The sequence below is a fragment of the Peromyscus californicus genome, unplaced genomic scaffold, assembly GCF_007827085.1.
Source record: "Peromyscus californicus insignis strain IS unplaced genomic scaffold, ASM782708v3 Scaffold_5__1_contigs__length_169319896, whole genome shotgun sequence".
NCBI lineage: Eukaryota > Metazoa > Chordata > Mammalia > Rodentia > Cricetidae > Peromyscus > Peromyscus californicus.
The window spans coordinates 106425865-106448238 of record NW_026294573.1 but is presented as its reverse complement, the minus strand read 5'-3'; the positions used below and the strand labels follow the sequence as shown (position 1 = coordinate 106448238).

The 22374-nt window shown below is 41.9% G+C and overlaps 1 pseudogene; it reads left to right on the top strand.

Moving 5' to 3' along the window:
• Positions 1 to 2739: 2739 nt before the first annotated feature.
• Positions 2740 to 3444, top strand: LOC128097036 (UAP56-interacting factor-like; annotated as a pseudogene).
• The last annotated feature ends 18930 nt before the right edge of the window (positions 3445 to 22374 follow it).

The window sequence follows — 22374 nt, the reverse complement described above, 5'->3', positions numbered from 1 at the left end:
TTGCACCTTTCCTAGAACGCACTCTGTAGTCCAGGCTGGCCTTGAATTCACAGAGATCCACCTGCCTCTGCCTCCGGAGTGCTGGGATTAAAGGCTTGCGCCACCACCACCCGGCGATGAAAACGAATTTTGTTCGTTGTTGGAGACAGGGTCTGGTGTTAATATAGGCTGGCTTTGAATTTGCTATTGAAGGGAGACTGGGCTTGAACTCATCTCCACTACTCATGAGCAGGAATACACCAGTATGCTCAATTTAAAAACGACTGCTTTTGGTGGAAAAGCTGGCCCTGAGGTCATAAGAATAAATTTTAAAAATTGATTAGAAAGCTAACTGCTTTGAAAACAGCAATGTTCTATAGGGAGGGTTAGGCTAGAGACCGTAGTAGACGCTGGCGAGTTGTAGAGATGGCTCAGCGGTTAGGAACACATGCTGCTCTTTGAGAAGACCCGAGTTTGTTTCCATCATGGGGCCTCTGGAAACAGCTCTCCACAAGACAAGACTATGATCTACAAGGCTCTCCCCAGCGCACGCACCACTAGCACACATTAGAAGTTTCTAAGACTAGTAGGCAACCGGCAGGTTCCCCAGATCAAAGATAGAAACATTTCAACATCAGTAAGTATGAACTGAGAAATTTTAAAATGTAAAATACATCACACCCACGAAGTCAAAATATTTTGGATGGTTTGTGACTTTTAGGAATCAACTCATTACTTTGAAATCTGATTTTTTTTTTTAAAAATCAGACTTTTTTTCCCTAGTTTTTCTGTACAGGTTGCCTCTTACAGTAACCAAGAGTTTACAGGGGACACTTTCTTCAAAGAAGTTCTTTAATACCGAACACAGGAAGATCCGGCAGGCCATTCTACAACCCTTCATTAATGAACCAGTGCAGGGATCGTCTCTGTAGCTGTGCGCTGCTCAGCGAGGGCTGCGCCCTCTTGTGGACAGCTGTCTTGTTGCCTCTAAAATAGCCTTGCCAAAGTCTGGAGCTGAGGCCTCAGTCCAGGGAGGGCCTGGGGTGGAGGAGATACAGTCCGTGAGTTTGCAATCAGTGTGTGACGGGTCATTTGGGCTCACTGTATTCCTCACTTTTCAATTTTTTATTTACACTTGAAATTCCCTTAAAATTTTTTAAAATCTGTGCCTTGAAGCACTGAGCCATTATTTCAGGTATTATCAATCTTCGGGCTCTTATCTACAGACTTCGACTCTGTTATAATGAGATCTGCATAGTTAATCCTCAAGTAAGACTAAGTCCCCGGAGCCTAACTGCCAGGGTCCTGCCTTGTCTCCGGTTCAGGTCCTGAGACAGGGATGGGGCATCTGTGCAAGGAAGATTCTGACTAGCAGGTGGCCCCGAATTGCTTGAGTTGTCCTTATTTATACTTTGACAGAGGTGTTTTGTTTTGTTTTGTTTTGTTTTTGTTGTTTTTTTTCCTACCAGACTTATGTGAACAGTTTTATTATTGTCTCCTATTTTTGACTTTTAAGAAATATATCACAGTCATTACAAAAAGCCCCCATTGTTCCCCTTTATGCTTCCCCAAATACACCTTCCCACCCCCTGTATAACCTTATTCTAGACATAGAGTTCATCGTTTTTGTTTTTGTTTTTGTTTTTCAGAGCTGAGGACCAAACCCAGGGCCTTGCACTTGCTAGGCAAGCGCTCTACCACTGAGCTAAATCCCCAACCCCGAGTTCATCGTTTTTGCAGGCTGAACTAAATACAGAGCCAGACACATCCTTCTCTGCAGCCCTTATGTCATCTGGCAGCTACTTGTGGTTGCAAAGTTAAAAAGTAATAGACATGGACACAATGCTTTAAGGACAACAATATTCAAACCCAAACAATTCTTTCATGTCTATAAGATATGCTCTTATATAGTTCCCTTTTCTCAATCTCTCAATAAAAGGCAGACTTTGATAAAGCACTCTTTTCCTATCCCATATCCCATACCATACTTCTTCCATATAAGTTCCTGTATATGGTAAAGATGGATCTTTCCATCCCATATTTTGCATTGCATTTTTCTCAGATCCTACCACTGATTCTATATGCTTGGTGTCCAGGGAACTTGCTCTCAACAGTTGGCACTATGTGTATTCCTGAGAGTTTTTCCCTATTCTGTATATGCATGCCTCACTTTCCTTTCCAGAACTGTGAGACATGGTTAATGTTCCAAGTGTTGTTTTCTCATATGTACATAACTGCCCCTTTGAGTCAGAAAAGTTTCCAGGATTAGAAGTTGTAATTAGTAATTCCAGATAACAAATTTGAGAAGCATTAGCTCCCTGCTGATCTAAAGGGAAACTATTGTAGAAAGAACAGAATTTCCAGGGGAAATTGCAGCTGTTGCATTTGTGACTGACAAAGTAAAACTAAAAACTACCCAAAGATTCAATACTATGGGCAAGAAATACAATGAGAGAGAAAAGAGCCTGCAAGTTGCACCAATTTTGCAAATTCCTATGCTGTCCCGTGGTTCCATGGGTGGATTGCCCCAGGAAACCCGTTAGACAGATAGTCATATGCCAAGCCGAAACTAAGCTGCATGGCTCCAGACACCTAACCAAGGTAGGAAAGACTATATAAAGGCATTTGACAATTCAAATAAATGTTTCCTTTATTAATAAAATTAAATACATCTCGTAATTTCTTGATTTGAGGACCATCATCCTGACTTTCTGTGGAAACCATTCCACTCTCACACTTAGTAATAGTCTGTGTGCGTGACTGGGAGGTGGTGGGCCTGAGACTTTGGCCTTCCTGGATGACTGCTCAGATGCAGCATCCCCAGTCAGGAACCGAGTTCAGCACTTGGTTTCTGGGAGCCACTGTGATCCCAACACCGTGGAGCCTGCCACAGTAAGAACCTTGACAAGATTGGTATGTCCCTTGGATGATGTTATCAAGCTGAATAGAGAGGAAGAAAAGAAGCAAAATTTTCCAAGACGAAATAGTAGACTCCAGCAAAGTGGTACTCTCAATTCAGGATGAGAGTATGGTGGGGAACCCAGCAGAATTCTGGTTTTGGTAAAACTAGTTAGTGTGAGCCCTAGAGGAAGAGTATTGCCTGGAAAGAGAAGTCCTTATAGAGTTATCACTTTGCAGCTAGGGAAGCAACTGGAATTCAAAAGGGAATCAGTCCTATGAATTGTCCACCTCTAAGTGACAAGAATATAGAACGCTATTTTCCAGCACTAAAAAGGAAGGCAAGCCTTCTGAGATCAAATGAAGTACAAAGGAAACCAGTTCTCAAGAGACATAACCAGTTAAACAGAAAAAATAATACTCCAGCTAATTTTGCCAGGAGTGGAAATAAATTAAGTCCTCAGAAAGATACTCCCCAGGCTACTTTTCTTTTCTGAAGAGGCCTGAAGGTTCAGGCCCAGTTGAACACAGAACAGCTGCTAGATGGTAGCAAAGAGAACTCATTAGTGGGTACTTCCACCACAGTGGAGGAATTTTGACTGTGTCCATTGACAGTCCTGGAGCAGTACAATGTCCAGTAATTCAGGCGGTGGAGGAATTTTGACTGTATTTATTGACAATCCTGGAGCAGTACAGTGTCCAGTAACTCAGGAACCACGGTTATCTCTGCTGCTCTACCCTCATTCTTAACAAAAAGAGAGCAGTCTGATGTGAAGAAAGTTCCTAGAGGCGTTCCTCTAGAGTTTGACATAAATAGTGTGGGAAAACAGGCTTTGGATGAACAATTTGGGATTCTGAAAGAGCAAAGAGCCACCCACACATTCAACAGAGGAGGAAGCCGCTTTGTAACTGGGATAGGTCCACATCATAGCAACTCCTAAGCAATGACTGAAAAGTTGAATCGCTTTAAGGGTTCATCAGAGAAGTTCAAGAAACCTTCCTTCAGAACAGTCACAAGCCTAAATGACTTCATTTTTGAAGGATTTTTTAATGTATAAATAATGTCCTGAAAAAATAACAGGAAATGTACCTACCTGTTCTTAAAGATTTCGTGGTCTGCCCATGAATGAGAGCATGACTTCTTTGGTTCTTCATAAAGCCAGAGGAAGACAGAAAGACAGAAATGGATTATTTGTATGAGTGTGTTGTTTAGGATCTCATCACTTTTGTCCAGTTTTTAGACATTGCCATGGTAAATCTTAAAGTTCAGAAATAAGAGTACACCCCGTTGTAGCTAGAGTGTTCCTGCCTTGCCCACAGTCAGGACAAATCTTTGTCACCTGCCAGTCCCACAGCCGCTCAGACCCAACCAAGTAAACACAGAGACTTATATTGGTTACAAACTGTATGGCCGTACCAGGCTTCTTGCTAACTGTTCTTACAGCTTAAATTAATCCATTTCTATAAATCTGTACCTTGTCACGTGGCTCGTGGCTTACCAGCATCTTCACATGCTGTTTGTCATCATGGCGGCTAGCAGTGTCTCTGACTCAGCCTTCCACTTCCCAGCTTTATTCTCCTCCTTGTCCCGCCTATACTTCCTCCTGCCTGACTACTGGCCAATCAGTGTTTTATTTACCAACCAATCAGAGCAACACATTTGCCATACAGAACATCCCACAGCACCCCGTACTTGGTCTCTGCCACTTATCCACTAACGTGCTGGGGTAAGAAGTACAGTTGACTTTTTGTAATTAGAGGCATTTTTTTTTTTAAGTATAGGAGAATTTCAGTTTTGGCTTTTAAGATTTATGGAAATATTTGGAACTCGGTTCATTTTTCGGTCATTGTTAGGTTAACCACCACCACCACCACCACCCTGCTGTCCCCCCCCCCCCCCCCCCCCGCCAGTTCTAAGCATGCAGTACTGAACTTTTTTTTTTTTTTTTTTTGGTTTTTCGAGACAGGGTTTCTCTGTGTAGCTTTGCGCCTTTCCTGGGACTCACTTGGTAGCCCAGGCTGGCCTCGAACTCACAGAGATCCGCCTGCCTCTGCCTCCCGAGTGCTGGGATTGAAGGCGTGCGCCACCACCGCCCGGCCAGTACTGAACTTTTAATAAGAATGTGGCTCTCAGGATTAGTCTCAGATCACACTGTGTCAAGGCTGACATGCGTATGTTACAAAGCTAGCTGACATGCGTATGTTACAAAGCTAGCTGGCAGGGCCTTGGGGGAGATGCCCGATGCAAACCCTGATAGTTTGTGTGTAGTAAAGGAAGTGACACGAAAGGCAGTAGCAAATGAAGGACCGGAAACGGTAAAAAATAAAAACCTGGGTTATAGTTATGCTCTTTGGATTTAGTGCCGTCTTGAGTCTAGTGTCCATAAAGTCCTTTACAAATGATGCTCACAAGAATTAACATTTTTTAAAATGAATTGAATCCTTGGGTATTTTGACAGTACACTCACTAGACATAAAGTCCTATGTTTCATATTTTAAAAGTTTTTTTTAAAAAAAAGCTTTTAGGCTTGATAAGTTCAATAATTTACAACTCCCCAAATAAAATCCACTTGTATATGTCACAAAGAAAAAATGTAAAATTATACTGAAGTTGTACTTAACTGCACACGTTCACTCTGTTTCTCGTATCACTCAGAGTTCGGGCATTATAGGGAGAAAGGGCTTTTCTCTTACTCTGGGGGTCTGCTGTGCCAAGACAGTGCTGAGAGTCCTCAGGGAGTTGTACATCATAAACGACAGTAAAATGCCAAAATGCAGCGACATATTCCAGCCATCAAGTGTGGTCATTTTGTTTTGCTATGATTTCAAATCTCCAAGTGGATGTTTAAGTATCTCTACTTAAACTTCCTGTAAAGTTTGACTTGTAAAATGAGACCAAGCACTGTGCTTCCTGGCCACCTTCCTTGTATCCTAGAGACCATTGTCTTTGAGACTCTTTAAGTTTCTTGCTGGCTTATACCAGTCATGGGAAAATCTGCAACAATTTCGTGCTTACACCAGAGATCTAAATCTGATCAATGTGTGTTATTTGCCAGTACTTCTACTTGATAAGGGATTTTTGGAAACCAATCACAGAATTGAAAATAAATCTAGCTTCTCCTTAGCTGTGATGCTTTTCACTGAGGCCAAGGACTCATGAAATATTTTTGTCAATATGAATATTTATATTTGGTTCAGGAACAAAACATTTTAGAGTGGTTTGTTGGTAGCTTATGTTAAAGCAAAGGAAAAAACAACTGAGGATGAGCACTATCTTTGGAACAATTTGTGAAAATATGGTATAAAAATCCTTGTTTCCTGTTGTTTTAAATACTATTATACAGAGGTATGTTGACACTAAATACATTGAAAAACATGATGTCTTTGGTATAATAAATGTTTGCTCTTCAGGCATTTGTAATTTAATTTCCTTTCAAAGTAAAATTTGCCTTTAATACAACTAAGTTAAAACTCTTAAGTGCTAACATATTGTATATTAACAAAACAATATGATTTTTTGGATGAAAATTTTCTTTATTGGAATGTGGTTGTAGTCATTCTTGTTCAGTTCTTGAAGGCTTTAAAAAAGTTTAAACAGGGTGCAACTTAAAATTTCCTCTGCACCAAGATGCATGCAAAACATTGATGCAGTGTATCACAAAATGAAAGTTTGTGTTTAATGAGGAGGTGCTTTACACTGTACTTTTTGGTATTTGGTGTGTGGGGGGGGTTATGTTAGATTTATTCTGAAGCTGTTCGTTTTTTGACAAATAAAATGTAACGGGTTTCTCATGAGTAATTCTGAGCTACAAAGACTGAGTTACGGTCTTCAGATTGTTCTGTGTTACAAAGCATATTTATGATTTCTGGGATCTGCAGTAACTGATCAGCTGAATCTACACTCTTGGTATTCCTCCAATTGCCTTTTGACCATTCCATGCTGGGTAACACGAGGTGCCCGAGAGGAACTAAAGATAATCAAATTGTTTACAGCACACAGCCTGAGATTAGCAGAGCTTTTGCTCTACTTCTCACACTGACAAATAGTAAGTAAATAGTCAATAATAATAACAAATGAAATCAGTGTTTTCAAACAAATATAATTCTTCTGCCACGGGATACTACCCACCATGTCCCATTTCTCCCCGTGAACTCAGGCTGTGAGAAAAGAAAGTAGAAAAAGAGACAATCCCCTAAGACAGACTCAAACTCAGATGGGCTGCAGGAGTGAGGTAACTGCCAGGCCTTCCCACCAGACAGTGCTCCCATTTGCTGGAATTTGGTTGATATATTGTGCACCCCAATAAACTTATCGGGGGGGGGGGTCAAAGAACAGAACAGCCACTATATTAAACATAGGTTTAGGCAGTGGTAGCACACGCATTTAATCCTAGCATTCCAGAAGCAGAGAACCAATCTGGATCTCTATGAGTACAAAGCCACAATGGAAACAGACAGGCATGGTGACACACGCCTTTAATTCCAGGAAGTGCTAGCAGGAAGCAGAAAGGTACATAAGGCATGAGGACCAGGAACTAGAGCCTCTTTTAAGCTTTCAGCAACAGTTCAGCTGAGATCCATCAGATGAGATTCAGAGGCTTTCAGTCTGAGGAAACAAGATCAGCTGAGGAATTGGCAAGGTGAGGTTGGATGTGGCTTGTTCTATTTCTCCGATCTTTCAGCGTCCACCCTAATACCTGGCTCCAAGTTTTTTATTAATAAAACCCTTTAAGATTCGTGCTAACCCACAACTCCAGGGGGTAGCTAACAGGGAAAGACCTTAGGAGGGACACATGGATGACCCAGTGAAGGAGAAGTGGATGAGATCTACATGGGTGGACTGGGTGTGGGGTGGTGGCAGTGGGCAAGGAGTGGGGGATGAGAACATAGGGAAATGGGAGGGTCAAGCTGGAACAGGGACAGAAAGGGAGGGCAGGGAGGAAGATACCATGATAGATGAGGACATCATGGGAATAGGAAGAGGCACGGTGCTGGGGAGGGTCTCAGGAATCCACAAGGTTGACCCCACCTTGGTCTACTGGCAGTGGTCCAGAGGGTGCCTGGACTCGTCTATTCTAGTGACCAGCCTAGCAAACAACCTAGCTGTCATCATAGAGCCTTTGTCCAGTGACTGATGGAGGCAGATACAGAGATCCACAGCCAGGCACCAGGTTGAGCTCCAGGAATCCAATTAAAGAGAGAGGAGAGATAATACAGGCGAGGGATGTCGAGATCATGATGGGAGGATGTGCAGAGATGACCGGCCACACTAGTGGAAGCCCATGAACTGTGGACTGGTGGCTGTGGAGCCTCCATGGGACTGGACTAGACCCTCTGGATATGGAAGACAGTTGTTTGGCTCAAACTGTTTGGGGGGCACCCAGGCAGGGGGATCAGGATCTGTCCCTGGTCTATGGGCAGGCTTCTGGAACCCTGTGCCTGTGGTGTGACACCTTGCACAGCCTTGGTGCAGTGGGAGGGGGCTTGGACCTGCCTAGGCTCAGTGTGCTGGGCTCTGCTGACTCCCCATGGGAGACGTTGATTTGGGAGATGTGGGGTTGCGGGGTGGCTTGGGAAAGAGGGCTGGGGGGTGGGAAGAGGGAGGAGGGGGGATCTGTGGATAGTATGTGGAGTGAGTAGAAAATTTCTTAATAAAGAAAAATGAAAGAAAAAAAAGATTCGTGCTACACTGGAAAGTTATAAATACAACTAAAAGTTGGGGTTTGTCTAAGACCTCGGGAGCCAGCCCTCAAACCTATGTGGCTTAGAGGGCAGAGAGAAGCGGCCAGAAAATGAAATGAAAAGGTATCTATCAGTAAACTTGCTTGACTTTTCATCTGTTGAGAAAGGGTCTATACATGCAGTTTTGTTTTTAAAATCTAGAAGGGAAGTTAGTTTTTTCCCTGGCAAGGTGTGTTGGAGCAGAAAGGAGGACGAAGCCACAGATGTCATGGGGGTGAAGACGGAAGGCTGATATCACCGCTGGCAACGCTTGGCCGTCAGACTAGTCCAGGTAAGAGATTGCTCCACATCAAAGTCCTCTCCCTTTCAGTCCCTACTTAAGAGCCTCAGGTCTTCACTTTAGGTGCTGCTCAAGCCAAATGACTGAAAACGCAATTAACTTTTATAATTCCTTCAGCGCCTATAAAGTTCTTCTATTTTATTCTTTAGTTCAAAAAAAATGCATCACCCATAGGCCAGCCAGATGGCTCAGCAGGTAAGCTGCTTGCTATGCAAGACCGAATTAAATCTCAAGAACCCACATGTGGTTGTTTCCATGAGAACTGTCCCTCACAGTCTCGGGCATTTGAACACTTGGTGGCACTATCTGGGCACGTTTCAGTGGCGCAGCCCAGCTAGGGGAAGTATGTCACTGGGGGTGGCCTCTGAGATTAAAAAGCCACGTGTCTGCTTCAAGCTGATAGCTCAAGAAGTTCCTGCTCCTGCGCCTGCCACCTGCTGCCCTGCTGTCCTCACGGTGATGGACTCTACCCTTCTGGAAGCATAAGGCCAAACAATCTTTCTTCTGTAAGTTACCTTGGTTATGGTGTTTTAACACCGCCGGAGAAAAGTGATCCACCAAGTAAAGGTGGGAGGAGAGAAAGGACTCCACAAAGTTGTCCTCTGACTGCCACACGCATGCCCACATGTGCACATCTTACACACAAACAATCATACATTTTAAATTTTGTTAAATGCGTCACCCTACCACACAAGGTAACATTTGCTAAGTCACAAAGAGGAAACATCCCCATGTTGATTAGGAAAATCTGTGATGATGTGAGAGGGGGCATCCTTCCAGATGTTCTTCCTTTCTTGGAGATGTACAGGAGTCAATATAATCAGAAACTTCTGGTGGGGGCAGAAGGTGTGTGCCAGAGATGGAGTTTTAAGCTGGTCCCTCGGCTGAATGTTAGTTTCCATTGAAGGTTACCTTTGGCATGAGTTTGACCTCCTTAATATCCTTTTAAGATTAGAAAAGCAGGCTGCCGGAGCTGGAGAGATGGCTCAGTGGTTAAGAGCACTGACTGCTCTTACAGAGGACCCGGGTTCGATTCTTAGCACCCACATGATGGTTCACAACTGTGCAATTCCAGTTCCAGGTGATCCAACACCCTCACACAGAGATACATTCCGGCAAAACACCAATGCACATAATAATACTAATGAAAACAAATAAATTATTTAAAAAAAAGAAAAGCAGGCTGCCTCATTTGTAGTTTGTTTGTTTGTTTGGTTGGTTGGTTGGTTTGTTGTTGTTTGGCTTTTTCAGACAGAATCCGTAACTGTGACTGTAACCCAGGCTGGACTGTAATTCACTATGTCATCTATACTGGCCTCAAACTCACAGCAGTCCTCCTACCTCAGCTTTGCATGTGCTAGAATCACAGACTCGAGCCACTGGTCCTGGCTTCTGTCTGATATTTTCATGGTTAGGAGTCTACAGCAGCACTTCTTCACTCAGGTGTTTACTTCTAGTTGGATCCCTGCACCTCCCGGGTCAAAAAATGTCAACTAGAGATCCCAGAAAGAGCGTCTCGTTGAAATCACTAACAATAAAGGCAACCTCAGTTCTAGTTTTTGTTTTGTTCTTTTAATGTGTATATTATCTATATTGCTCAGATATAACCCAATATGCACATTTGCATGTGTGTTCACAGTCACACATAGCTAGAGGCCACAGCATGTTCTGTCTCATTGTTTGGATAAGGATTTGGCAGTCATTCAGATTCAGGGAAGTGGTGACTAGTCACTTGATGTCACATGTCACAGCACATAGATTCATTCCATTTTTATATACATACCTCAAATGAGGTAGGCAAAACGGAAAAGTTATGTTCCTTCATTATTAAATATTTGCTAACATTTGTTCGCAGGTTGCTATTAAGCATATCTGCTCTGCTAAATAAAGAATCAGTTAAAATAAATGTCATTATTCATAAGGAAAATTGTTAGCAGCCCTCAGGGACTCAACTGATATTCTAGCAGGTGAAATGTCAATGTAGTGGAAGATTCCCTAAAGACGTTTTCCTAGGACTCAGCCCAAATCATTGTTTTTGTTGGATCAAAACATGTCCATACTTAGGGCAGAGGAGATAGCTCAATGTAGAAAGGACTAGAGTTAGACCCCACACAGCACTCACACAGATGTCTGTCTACCATGGTGGCCCACCTGTAATCTCAGACTTGGGAGGTAGAGGCAGGGGGTGCAAGGAGCAAGCTGGCTGGCAAGACTAGCAGAATTGGTGTGCTCTGGGCTCAAGTGAGAGACAATGCTTATTGAAATCCAAGATGGAGAGTGGTCAGGGAAGATGCCTGATGTCAAACTCTGGACTCCATATTCATTCATGCACACATGCACATAGACACTTGAACATTCATTCACACACACACACACACACACACACACACACACACACACACACACACACATATTTGAATTTTATTAGTCTTGTGGGTTTGTTTGTAATTATCTTTAAAACAATTCCATTTTTAAAGTTGAAACAAACTATACACACAGTTTGGTATTGTTGGCTTTGTAAGTAAATGTGCAATGAAAACAATTTTACACTGGGAATATGAAAGAATTTATCTTTCTTCTTCTACAGTTGGAAAACACTGTTATCTCCTTATACAGGGTTTCCCCTTTACTATATAGAGTAGTTAGTGACCAACAGGGAATGAACTAAGGACAAATGGAGTGGATATACAAACATAAGCAGACCTGCCCAGCCTTTGGGAGCTAGAGTGACAAATAATACTGTAATGTTATCTAGCGCTTAGGAGGTGGAAGCTGGAGAATCAAGACTCCAAGGCTGGCCTCAGCTACATAGTAAATTCAAAGCCAACCCAGGCTATATACGAGCCCCTATTTAAAGTGATGTTTGAAGACAATGCATAAGAAGAGAATCAACCTAGTTAACATATAAATTACTCGTTTTATTTTTTATAGGGAGATTAGAAATGTGCTTTTTAAGGAATTTTCCAATATAGAAGATATTGTTATTAACTGTAACTACTATTATGTGCAATAGCTCTCTCAGATGTATTCCTCCCTATAGGTGGAAGCTTCTGTGTCCCGCTCCATCCTGTAGCTACTTCCAAATAGTCACTCAGAGGCTTATATTAATTATAAATGCTTGGCTGGGTAGCTCAGGCTTATTACTAACTAACTCTTACACTTAAATTAACCCATAATTCTTATCTATGTTTAGCCACATGGCTTGGTACCTTTTCTTAGTCCAACATTCTCATCTCGCTTCCTCTGTGTCTGGCTGGCGACTCCTGACTCCGCCCTTCCTCTTCCCAGCATTCTTAGTTTGGTTGCCCTGTCTATACTTACCAGTTTTATCATTTTTGTTTTATCACTAAAAAAGTTGATTAATATGAGTGCTAAGATACAAGTTTTCAAGCAGCCAATTTATCCAATAACCTTACAGGAACTGCCAAATGATAGATATCCCCAAGACTGTGTAAGAGCTGAATGGACTCCTGTGCAAATGTTAGATTTGAGGAGATTCAAGGAAGTGATAGTCTCATGTGGCATGCATTTACCTTTTGTGAAGCAGATGTTAAACTCATGGTCAACTTGTAGTAGAATTATCCCTCAAGACTGGAGACTTGGTTATAGCAGTCTTGGAGCCTGGTCATCAATTACAGTGGAGGACCTGGTAGAAAGGTGAGGCTAAGACTATTGAACAACAAAGTAGGGATAGAGGTATGAGAATCTCCCAAGACCAACTTCTTGGAGAGGGAAAGTATGCTAAAGGCAGTCTCTACATGATGACCACACCCTGGCTTTATGCCACACAGCAGCTTTGAATGCTTGGGACAGAACTGAAGAAGTAGGAAAGAAAATTGAGTCATTTACTAGAGTTATACAGGGCCCAAAAGAAAACTTCATTGATGTCTTACAAAGATTGACTTCATCAGTAAATAGAATAATACCAAATTCAGAAGCTAGACAAATAATAATTAAACTTTGGCTTTTGGAAATGCTCATGCACAATGCAAAAGGGTAATTAGGCCATTAAAGACAAGATCAGCACTCTTAGAGGAATGGATCTGAGGTACAATCAATATTGAATCTCATAACCATGATGATGCTTAGATAGAAGAGGTGATTTCCAGAGATTTGAAGAAAAATTGAAATGTCAAGTGTTTCAATTGTGGTAAACAAGGTCACCTAAAAAGGGATTGTAAACAGGGCATTCCTAGAAACAATATTTTTTTCTAAGCATAATCCAAACAGAATGCTCCTCCCTTCTGGATTATGCAGAAGGTGTGGCAAAGGCAGACATTGGACTAACGAATGTAGATCAACAAGGGACAGTCAAGGTAACCCTTTGCCATCAGGAAACATCTTAAAGGGGCCTCTTGCAGGCCCCCATGTCAAATTGGTTCAGTTATTTACTGTCACCATGGAGGAAATTCCTTCCCAGAGCAATTAAAGACCTAATGCCTATTGTAAAAAGCCATACTGCTCTGGATGATAGAACAGCTTTAGAAAATAAAACAAAAATTTCAAGAGAAACCATAAATCAAAATCAATAAAGATTAGATTTGAACAAGAGAGACCTCTTAATTAGAAGAGATGATAGTTCAGCAAACAGCATGACCATCCAATCTAAACTAACTTTAAAACTAACAAAAGCTTTTCATTTGATTGGATATAACTTGCATAAGGGAACTTCTCCAAAATCAGGGTTAGGGAAAGGTTTTGTTTTTGTCTTTCCAGGAGAATGAAGGCATCTAGCTAAGGAATCTGAAGACCACTGGACAGATGAGACATCTGAAGAAAAAGACAAATCATCCAGAGAAAATGTCCCAAGAAAAAGAGTAAATTGGCTTATTGGTATATCACATTTTCAACATGCTAAAATTTCATAAATCTTCCCAAATGTTTGTTTCTGCTGTTCTCTGTAGACATGTAATGTAAATGGTCTTTTTGTAGTACCAGTTCAGTTGAAAATTAAAGCTGGCTTTGGAGTTGGAGTGTGGCTCTCTCCTTCGCTAAACCTAAGCATGCTTGTTAAAGTGAAATCCAAAAATCTCTGTCTCATGTCAGAAGAGCCACCTGATATGGGACAGAAGAAAAACCAAATTAAGTGATTATTTTATTGCCACTAACTTCATAATCCTTTGGTTTTATTTTGACTCTTTAATTTTTTTCTTGAAGTATGAATAATATCTCAAAATTTATAATATCGATATATATATATATATATTGAACTTTTTTTCATGATATTAATGGCCATATAGAGTACTAATTCTAGAAAAAGGCTTCATCTACCTTCCTGTGCATGATTTCAGGTTTGAGTTTCTATCAGGTAACTATGAATTAATGTTTTGTACTCTGGATGTACATAACAAATATTGATCCTATAACCTCTTTGAGATCTGCTGCATATGGCATTTAAAATGTTTAATTTTCCTGCAGTGAACCATGACCATGTCTAACAGGAACCTTGGAAGTTTCCAAAAGGATGATGGGCCCCCACAATGATAATTCTTCCTGAACTATGATAATGCCACTAAGCTGACAAACACCACCTAAAGATTGGCTTTGGACTACAAACTACTCAGGACAATTTCGAGGTTGCTAGCAGATGATCCAGCCTCACAGACTACTCTAGCTAGAACTTGAAACAAGCCCTGCACTTTCCCATTATGCAGAGACTAGACAACAAATGATACAGCTACCTCTCCAGGACTTAGCAACTAATCCCAATTTTTTTTTTCAGGATACCCTAAAGAATGCCATCACCCCCAGACAGCAGGAAGTAATTTTTAGAACACAACCAAGAGGTGTGGTGGGTGATTTTTGGTTGTTCAATGGGTTATGGATATTTGTCATTGTTTAGGGTGGTTGGTTATAAGTTGTTTTGGGTAATGGTTTAAAAAAAAGCTGAACAAAGGATATTAGATTTAGGGTTCTTGTTTTGAAAAAAAAGGAAAGAAGAAAAAATGGGGATATAGAAATGATAGGATAAAAGGTAGATTATTGAATCTACTCTCAAAAGAAAAAAGGGGGATATAGATATGATAGTATGAAAGAGTAGATTATTGAATCTACTTTTAAAAAGCAACTACATGTTTTAAATATTTTACATTGATATGCATCTTTGTATAGTGATACAAAGTTGAGATTATTTTTATTAGAACATACTGTACATACATTTCTAATCTTGTTCAAGGTATTGGACCTATACATCTCATTTAACAATGTAATGCAAATTGCTAGTCCTTGAAAGTTATTATTACAAACTATTTAGAAAATAAAGAAATGCAGGTTAGTAGTTAGTCACCTATTAGAATTAAACTTGTAGTCATGTTAAGTATGTTTTCAAGGTCAAACATAAATTTTAGGTAGACAGGTGGTCTTCAAATACTACAGACATGTACAGAATATGGCATTTAAGATGCTTTAATAACATAGATTCTTTTTTTTTTATGACAATGAGACATGTCTGCTCCTGGCAGCACCAATCTACTTCAAAGAAACTCCATATGGACTTTACTTTCTTTGTGGCAAATGTTAGCCACTGGGCAAGAAAATACCTTTACCTTGACTGCTGACAGAGTGCTGTCCAAATGGGACAAGCAGGACACAAAAGAAAGGACTGCCAAACTTTGCCAAGACAAGGTAGGAATGCCCTTCAGAAAATTCTGCTTCACAGATAAGTCTGTCAGATATGCTAGGCCTGAAGGCTGAAGATAGATGCCCCAACATTGAAAAGGGACCTTGGGTGACTGTTCAGGCAGTCAGCTGTTTCTGTCATTTCTCACATTTTTTTGGAAGTCACTTGCTTGCACTTCCTGCTTACTCAGGTAATATTATTTCCTTCTTGGGTCTCTGATGGAGTTCAAGACTTTATAGTTATAATTATAGTTTTCTTTGTTACCAGATTCAGAAAAGAAATTCACTAAAGAGGTGTAAGGTGTATAGGGTTGAGAGATATTAAAAGATAGTTTTGGTAATGCAAGTAGAATAGAAAGGTTTAACCTTCTAGACTCACCAAGATAGAATAGATATGGAGTATTTTCTCTGAATTTGTCAAATGTTTGTGGACTAGGCATTGTTGATATATTTATTGCCTGTATATATTATATATATTGTACTTACTGTATATAGATTTTCTTATATTAGTTATAATCTTTTTATTTTAGACAAAAAAGGGAAATGTGGTGATATTTTGTTTGTGCTTTAACAAATAAAAGCTTGCCTGGAGATCAGAGTGGGAAGCTAGTCACTAGTTAACCATAGAGGCCAGGCAGTGGTGGCACACACCTTTAATCCCAGCACTTGGGAGGAGGAAGCAGGACAATCAATTCAAGGCCACCCTAGGCTACATGAGATTGATTCAGTCTAAAAGAGAAATAGAGCCAGGTGGTCAAGGCTCACACCTTTAATCCCAGCACTTGGGATTTCATGCCTTTGATCCCAGTACTTGGAATGCACATACCTTTAATCTCAGCCCTAGGGAGGTGGAGACAGGAAGTGATATGACTGGGCCAGGAGAGGAATATAAGGCAGGAGGAAACAGGAGTTAAGCCCCTTTTCAGGCTGAGGAGTTGTCAAGGTAAGAAGTGGCTGTGGCTTGCTCCTTTATCTCTCTGATCTTTCAGCATTTACCTCTATACCTGACTCCAGGATTTTATTATTAAGACCAATTAGAATTCTCACTACACCTCCTATCTAACTAAAATGTGTCCTTTGGCCAAAATCTCCTCAAACCTTATACATTTGGTACCCTGATAACAACCATCCTACTCTCTCTGAGTTTGGCTTTTCCAGAGCTTGTCATTCTGTGCCTGGTTTATTTCATTTAGCACAATGTCCTCCAGGCTCATCCATGTTGCCATCAATGACAAAGTTCTCTCCTTGTTTATACACTGACTGGTATTTCATCGTGTGTTTTATATCCCACTGGGCTTTCTCGCCCGCTCGTTCTCTGTGGTACTCTCAGAGTGATTCCATATCTTGGCTGTTGTGACTAAAGTTGCAATGGAATAGAAAGAGCAGTTATCCCCATGAAGTGTGGACCAACAGCTGTGCCCCCCATGGTACTGGACCAGGCCCTCTGGATAGATGAGACAGTTGTTCAGCTTGAACTGTTTAGGGGGCCCCCCAGGCAGTGGGACCGGGACCCATCCCTGGTGCATGTGCTGGCTTTTTGGAGCCCAGTGCCTATGGTGGGACACCTTGTGTAGCCTTGGTGCAGGGGGAGGGGCTTGGCTATGCCTCAACTGAATGTGCCAGGCTCCGCTAACTCCCCGGTGGGAGACCTTGCCTTGGAGGAGGTGGGTTGGGAGGGAAGGCTGGGAGGAGGGAGGAGAGGGGGATCTGTGGTTGGTATGTAAAATGAATAGAAAATTTCTTAATAATAAAAACAAAAATAAAAGAAAGTGCAGTTATCTCTTCCACATAGTGGTTTTGTTTTCTTTGGATGTAAACACAGGATTGCTGGATCATATCATTCTATTTTATTATTTATTTATTTTTATTACTACTGACTTTTTGAGACAGGGTCTCTCCATGTAGCCCTGGCTGTCCTGGAACTCACTGTGTAGACCAGGCTGTTCTAGAACTCACAGAGATCCTCCTGCCTCTGCCTCCTCCTGAGCACTGGGATTAAAGGCATTCACCTCCATGCTTCGCTCTATTTTATTTTTAACTTTTGATTTTTTAACTTTTTTGAGCAACAGCCTAGTCTTCTTAAATAAAAGCAATAATTCCTTAACTTCATTTTGTTACACTTCATCATGATATAACTTACAAAACACCAAGGGCAAAATGTTTAAGTCCACTGTTTCCTCAAATCTTCCAGAAGGATGACTGAGTTCTTTCTTCCCATATACACACACTCTCTCCCTACTCTCCCCCTCCTCCTCCTCCTTCTTCCCATTTCTCTTCCATCATTCTTCTCCTTCTTAGGTAATTTGAGGGCGGTGGGTTGGGGAAGCAAAAGCAGCAGAATCTGAACCACCCCAATTGACTGTGATGCAAACTCACATAATAACTGATGTATTTTACCTTTATTTTTTTTATTGATATGTGACTTAGCATCTCAAAATCATGGCAAGCACTTACAATCCCAGAACTCAGGGGGGTTGAGGTCGGAGGATTCTGAATTCCAGATTGGAGTATGCCCTTCATGAGTCTTTGCTGTGGCTGGGTCAGCCCATCTCCTGATGCCAGGAGGAAGTCAGCTCCTCACTGACCTGTGTCCTCACTGCTATAGAACCAGAGACAGAGGCTCTCTTATTTTATTTTACTTTACTATTTTATTTTATTTTATTTTACTTTACTATTTTATTTTATTTTATTTTATTTTATTTTATTTTATTTTATTTTATTTTATTTTATTTTATGTGGATGGGTGTTGTGTCTGCACGCAAGCTTGTGCACCGTGTATGGGCAATGCTTACAGAACCCAGCAGAGGGCGCCAGATACCTTGGCATTACTGATGATTATGCGCCGCCATGTGGGTGCTGGAACTCAAACCTGGGTCCTCTGGCGGAATAGCCAGTCTTATCTGCTGAGCCACCTCTCCAACCCCTGTGATTCATTTTTGGCTGGCCTCCTTACGCACAGGCTCTACTCTGAGGAGCAACATAGGAATGATGGGCTCACTTGGTTTATTGCATTCCTGGATTAAACGCCTCAATATAAAACAATAAAAAAAAAAACAAAAACAAACCAAACAAAAAACAAATTCCCATGTCCAGTTGAACATTCTCTAATTTGTGTATCTTAAGCTGAATGTTCTAACCATGATCCAAGTATCTCCCACCGTGCTTCTCCATGCACGCTCAAGTCTTACCACATATGACTGTAAGAATTGTCCTTGCAGCTGACTAACTAATCATTTCCATTAACTGAATTCTTTCTGAGGTCTTGTGCCATCAGGTCGTTCATCTACTCACTCATTAATCGCTTTACTTAGTGTTTTAAAGCCGATAGACCTTGAACTGTGCTGAGAATGGGTCTATAGAAGCGCCTCATAAAGAAAGACAGACAACGCATGGACAGATGAGTGCATGGAATAGCTGTGGTGGGCGGAGCCTCTTTTGGTTCGGTTTTGTCGTTTTGTTTTCAAGACAGAATTTTTGCTATAGAATCCAGGCCGGCCTGGGACTTGTGAGTCTCCCAACTCGGTCTCCCAAGTGCTGGGATTACCACCAGGCCCAAATTCAGCTCTCTCTCTCTCTCTCTCTCTCTCTCTCTCTCTCTCTCTCTCTCTCTGTCTCTCTCCATGCGTGTGTGTGTGTGTGTGTGTGTGTGTGTGTGTGTGTGTGTGTGTTTTCCTCAAGATTGAACTTAGAGTCTCAAGCATTCTGTGTACAGTGGGTAAGTATGCTATCACTGAATTTTATCTTCAGTGTGCTTTTTTACTTTTATTTTGAGACAAGCTTTCACTAAGATTTCCAGGCTGGCCTGAAGTCACTCTATAGCTAGCTAGATGTTAAACCTAGCTCCCCTGCCTCAGTCCTCCCATGTAGCTAGGACTCAAAGCTTGTTTTTTTGAGGTCTAGATCCAGCCCATTTACTTTTTACTGATCTGCTTTTCATCCATCATCCATGCATCTATCACATATTATTCTATCACTTTCCAGGGAGCAGACATTGTCCTTACTCTTCCAATACAGAGTTAAATGACTCACAGTCCATCCCCTTCAAGAACACAGAGTTTAGGTGGGAGCCAAGTAAGGATTTGCAGTGAGCAGGAGATACAGAGCTATCTATCCAATACTGTGGCTGCACACGGAGTGGGGGTGAGCTCCACAGGAGAGGGATTCATAGCAGCAAAGGCAATCTAGATCTAGAAGAATCTAGAGCAGCAGTTCTCAACCTGTGGGTCATGACCCCCCTGGCAAACCTCTACTCGAAAAAACATTTACATTAAGATTCGTAACAGTAGCAAAATTGCAGTTATGAAGCAGCAAGGACAATAATTTGATGGCTGGGGGTCCCACCACACGAGGAGCTGTGCTAACAGGCCGCAGCGTTGGGAAGGTTGGGGAGTGCTGCTCTAGAGGGTGAGGTCCTTTCGTTATCAGTCCGACCAGAAGAGGACCCAGTGCCGACAGGCACTTCCCGTAATCTCTGAACGTTTCTCTTTAGGAGCAGGGCGTTCAGTCATATCTCTTCCCATCTTGAGTGTGCTTTCGGGCCCAGCTGAAGATAGCCGCCAACTGAGCAGTGTTTGCCCAAGTCCAGCTTGTCTGTGCTGGAAATTCAGTTCTCAGCGATGGTTTCTAGAGCTCTTGTTATCCTGCCTCCACCTTGGATAGACTGTTCAGTTCTGTTCCCTCCTCTTTGCACAGCTTACCCCGAAAAACCAATGGCAGTCCAGTTTAACTGCTCATGGTGGTCCAGTTGAACCGCTCATTCACTTCCTCCTGTGGCCAGGCTTGCCTTCCTTCCTTCCTTCCTTCCAAAACAGCTTCATGCCCATTCTTCCTCTGCAGACTTTGACCTCTGCAGCCCACTCGTTTCTTCTCCCTTTGCTCATCGAAAGGCTCCCTTAGGTGTTGAATGTGCGCTGAGTGGGGCCTCCACAAATAGTTCAGATGAGAACTTTTTACTAAGGTCGCACATTGTATGCTCTGACTATTATGGAAATAAACACACATCATATATTGCCGGGCATCTTGGAATGGAGATTATTAAGAATTTTAGTTAGTGTGGAAGAAGGTTTGACAGCCCGAGGTGTGGCAGCATCAGGAAAGACACTATGGAAGCCGACAGGGTCCATTCCTAAATGCCCCGCCTCTGCTTTCCAGCTGGGCCGCTGGCATTTTCAGCGTCTATCAACCACACGCTTACTCCAAAACCTGCACAAGTGAGCCAGAAAGCCCAGGCATCTTTCTGAAGGAGAAGAACGCTCTCTCACCCCATCCTCTCTCTTTCCTTCCATTTTCTTCTCTTCTATAGTCATCAGTGCAACTCACAAACCAAGCCCAGATCTTTAGCTTACAGTCATAAAATGAGCTGTGTCCACGTCACAGTTCATTGAAGGTCTTGGGGTTAGAATAGGAGGGTAGGCTGCAGACAGACATTGATGTTCCCGTGGTCTGACTGGATAAGGACAGCTATCAGGTGACTTGGGAGAAGCAAAGAAATTATGGAGGATATTTTAGAAGTCAGATTCTACCCATATTCCACCTATGAAATTCAACCCCGGACCCCTGCCCAATTGCAGGAGAATCTGGCAAACGGAATTTAGCTTTTTTTCCAGTGAGAACACAAAATGAATTCAGAGAACAAACTCTATCACTGGCTGTTCTCTCACACTATCCCATGGACACACACTTGGACACTTTCTGTGTTTGGTGAGCTGTATAAACTCAATTGCGTTTATAACAAGAATCTGTATCCTGTGTCCCTTCCCATTCTGAGAAAATGGCATCTTATTTTATACATAAATGTCTTAGTTCTGCAATGGGATTCCATGGCGGGGGGGGGGGGGGGGAGAGGGGGGACAGTGTGAAAGGAGGCAGGCAAAAAGACAGTCTCCCATGAACTTGATATCAGTAAATGACTTTCAGAAAGTTGATTGAGTATATATCTACATTCAAATAAATCAATGCAGGAATTGGAACTGGAATCCATTTATTAATAGTCTGAACAACATCAGGAATGGTTCATTTGCCACCTCCCACCCCAGCCTAGCACTAGGGATCCAAACCAAAGCCTTGAACACACTATACACCTGCAGTCCCACGGAGTTACATCCCCAACCTCCCTATCCTTTCTTTCTTTTTTTTTGAGACAGAGTCTTGCTATGTAGTCTAGGCTCTTCTTGAACTCATGCCAATCCTCTTGCCTTAGCCTCCGAGCGTTGGGATCACACCCATGTGCTATCACACCCAGCTAACCATGTCTTCAAAGACTCAAGGACAGGGTTTTACAATGCTGCCGTGTGTTTATAACTGGTGGACACCACTAGGTGGCGCTGTTTAAAAGCGTCAAAAAGCCCTAGGCGAGGGGAGACTTTCTGATGGAGCAAACTTCCTGCCTTTTCGAGAATTTAGGGCACTTCGTTACCAGTTGTAGCCGGTTTTCCTAAAACGCCATTGATGTGGTAAATTTAATCTTTTAGCATAACATGGAAAACGTTTTGGTAAAATAATTCAGCCCAAAGTTTTCTTAAAAGAGAGTAGTATTTCATTTTGAACAAATCATTTAAAATGAAAACGCTGCCCTGAAATGACAGCCTGTCTCCCAAAGTGCAGCATCAGCAGCAGGTAGGGACTCAGAAGGCAGACCAAGCTGTAAATTTCCCTTGCTCAAAGTGGATTTTAAAGCCAACACAGATTCTACTCCCTGTTTTTTCTGAGCTCTATTTTGAGACACACAGTTTGAAATTCCTAAGGTAATCTGCTAAGTTATATGGGTTCTGTCAACTCCAAATGACTCCGAAACACCCAATTAAAATACTCCCTGTAACTAAAATATAATTACAATAAAAGCTGCAAGCCCAGAACTT